At 42.8% G+C, this 3482-nt stretch overlaps 1 non-coding gene across 1 annotated transcript; it reads left to right on the top strand.

The window, feature by feature from the left end:
* Positions 1-703: 703 nt before the first annotated feature.
* On the top strand, positions 704-773 carry LOC115070199. The gene has a single exon (XR_003849401.1). It is a non-coding gene; the product is annotated as a small nucleolar RNA SNORD104 (small nucleolar RNA).
* Positions 774-3482: the final 2709 nt, after the last annotated feature.

Here is a 3482-nt window from a genome sequence, read left to right as displayed (position 1 = left end):
ATACATATATGTGTATGTATATAAATATCTGTGGCTTAGTGGCAGAACACTTGCCCAGCATCTCCAAGGGTGACACAGTTTTGGAAGGAAGTTAAGATTCAAATCTAGAACTACAAAGATTCAACATTCTTCACTTTATTCAATTGCCACAAAACAGTCATTAAGGACCTAAAACATCCTCAGGCCTGGCAGGCTGTGGTGGCACTCGCATTTAATCCCAGCACTGAAGAGGTAGGCTTAAGGTTTAAGGTTTCTTTTGCCTCACAGTTTCAGGGGAAGTCAGTCCATCATGGTGGGAAAGGCTTGGTGGTTTAGAGGGTCAGCTCTGGGTTGGTAGGAGTGTGTAGTGGAGGCACCTAACTTCTTGGCAAATCAGAAACCAAAGAACTTTGGCAGAAACCAGAAGCAGATACAAGTTTCAGGCACCATATGCTTTTGCTATCAAGGCTGTAAGTCCAAAAGGTTCCACAACTTTCCCAAACTACATCACCATCTAGGGACCAAATATTCAAACACAGGCATCTGAGGACGGCATTTCTTCTTTTTTTTAATTTAAAAAATTGCATTTAACCCCTGGCTGGAGGGGTCTTCCGGGGAGTATCTGGGCCTGGCTGATCCCGGCCCGCACCCTCTCTGGAGGGCCCTAGTGGGCTCTGAGCCCTCCGCCCTGGGGACCAAAAAAAAAAAAAAATTGCATTTAACAGCAGCGATGACATTCCACTGTTTGCACAAGTTAAACTGCTGATGGAGATGATTCAAATCAGAATCTGAGCCAACTAGGGAAAAAAACTACATTTGAGTGAGTGTGCATGTGTGTGCATGCCATGGCACACATGTGGAGGTCAGGGGACAACTTGCATGAGTCAGTTCTCTCCTTCCACCATCTGGATCCTAGGGATGGAACTCAGGTATTCCCATCTCAAACCAGTGAGGTTATTTTCTGGCATGATGCTGTCTGACCAGCATTACTACATACATAGTCTCCAGTTACGGTCTCTAGAACTTGAATATCACAATGATAATAATCACCTTTAATGAAGGATTTAGTAGAAAACAAATCCTATGTTAGGTTAGAGATTTAACCCTCAAACCAACACAGGATATATATTATCTTTATCATTTCACAAATGAGAGAAATGGAGGATGGAGTTCAGAAATGCTCATGGGTAAATGGCCTGATTTAGAGCTGGGATAGGAACCAGAATGTGTCTGATTTCACGGTCAACCTATACTGACTCACAGACTGAGAATGGAGCTCATAAGTATCAACATACAATGGATGAGACAAATCCAGTCCACCTTCAACAAAATCTGTGAATCTGCAACTAGGAAGACTTGGGAACACTCAGCCCCCTCAGAATGAATTAATTGGTACTAGCAAAATGTGCCCCAGGTAAATTTATACTTGACTGTCCTAAGAGCCCTACTGATAACTTAGGTTTTGTATTTTTTAATTATTTTATTTTATTAGTGTTTTTGAGACAGGGTCTCCCTGTAGCCCCATGTGGCCTGGAACTCGAAATGTAGACCAGGCTGGCCTTGAACTCACAGAGATCTGCCTGCCTCTGCCTCCCGAGTGCTGGGATTAAGGTGGGTGCCACCACACCCCTCAAATTTTTGTATTTTTGTAACACCTGTACAAACTGCTTTTAAGCCAGGTGTGGTGGAACACGACTTTCATCCCTGCCCTCAGGAAGCAGAGGCAGGCAGATCTCTAAAAGATGGAGTCCAACCTGGTCTCCACACTGAGTTCCATACCTGCTGGGGCTAAGTTTCAAAAAAAAAAATTTTTTTTTAAATAAATTTTTTAAAAAAAGGTATTTAGGGTCTGGTGAGATGGCTGTGTGAGGGCACTCACTGCCAAACCTGATGGCCTGAGTCCCATCCCTCGGATCCATGTGCTAGAAGGAGAGAACTGACTGACTCCTAAAAGTTGTCCTCTAACCTCCACATGTTGGGGGGTGGGTGGTAAGAGACAGAGAGAAAAAACAGCTAGGCATACACACACAATAAATGTAGTATTTTCTTTTTATTACATAATGGGATTTTAATATTTTATTTTTAATAATTTCTTACATGAATATTATATTTGCATCATTTTCACCCCTCCGAGTTCCCTTTCCAACTCCTCCCATGTCGCCCTCAATTTCTTGTCCTTTTATTATTGTTACATATATACATACATTTGTAAATATGAATATATATGTATATATAATGCACTGAGTCCATTTAGGGGTACTCATGTGTACATGTGTTTAGGGGTGACCACTTGATTTTTGTTTTTGTTTTTTGACAGGGTCTGCCTAGCCCCAACCTGCCTGGAACTCACTATGTAGACCAGGCTGGCCTCGATCTCAAAGAGATTCCTCTGCCTCTGCCTCCCAAGTGCTGGGATTAAAGGCATGCACAACTATACCTGGTGTGAGCTGCCCACTTGGGATTAGATAACCTATCTGGGAGCTAGTCCTTGGAGAAAAGAGATTCTCCCTTCCTCAACATCCATTTATTGCCTACAGCTCTTCATCTGTCTACCTCGACATGTCAACTGGTTTTCTCATAATACATATCTTGTTAGGCTATTATACTGTGGAAATTTCATGGGTGCAACTTCCTCATCATGTCTAGAATGCATTATCTACCAGCAGGCATCTTGTTCCTCTGGTTCTAGCAGTCTTTCCACTCCCTCTTCCTCCATGTTCCCTGAGCCTTAGGTGTACAGGTTGCATTGTAGATGTCAATTAGGGCTAGACACCCCACAGTCACTTATTCTCTGCGTTTTGACCTTTAGTAGAACTTTTTGATAGTCTCTGTTACAAGAAGCTTCTTTGATGAGTGGTGAGAGCTACACCTGCCTATGAATATAAGGATGTGTACTTAGAATACAGTAAGAAATTACATTGATCTAGGAAACTGGCAGTACTAGGTTCCTCTTTAGGGTCTATGACCTCTTCAAGCATGTGTACTTGACTATGTTTACAGTACCATGCATAGATTCCTTCCTAATAAGCAGGCCTTAAGTCCAATTAGACAGCTGTTGATTATCCCTAAGATAAAAGTGTCACTATTGCACCAACAGAGATATTTTACTGGGCTGGTCATTGTTGTGCCTTTACAGCTGGACAGGACCATTGACTGGTTTTCTCTCTTGGCAACATGCATAGCATCTTCTGGTACTATGAGAGCTAGTCTTCAGGGGAGAAGCTTCCAGGTCAGTTCCAGCTCAATTTCTCCAAGTCCTGTGATGTCTTCAGCAATAGGGTCTTATCTTTAAAAAATGGGAAACAGCTAGGTGTGGTGGTGCACGCTTTCAATCCCAGTACTTGAGAGGCAGAGGCAGGTGGGTCTCTGATTTCCAGGCCAGCCTGGTCTACATAGTGAGTTCCAGGTCAGCTGGGGCTACAGGGAGACCCTGTTTCAAAAAAAAAAAAGGGAAAGAGCTACAGCCTCCATTATTTTAGGAGTCTCTTGGACTACTCTGACAA

This window comes from Nannospalax galili, unplaced genomic scaffold, assembly GCF_000622305.1.
Source record: "Nannospalax galili isolate Female #2095 unplaced genomic scaffold, S.galili_v1.0 scaffold1055, whole genome shotgun sequence".
Classification (NCBI taxonomy): Eukaryota; Metazoa; Chordata; class Mammalia; order Rodentia; family Spalacidae; genus Nannospalax; species Nannospalax galili.
Note: the sequence above shows the minus strand (reverse complement) of the source record. Positions and strands in the feature narration are given on the sequence as shown.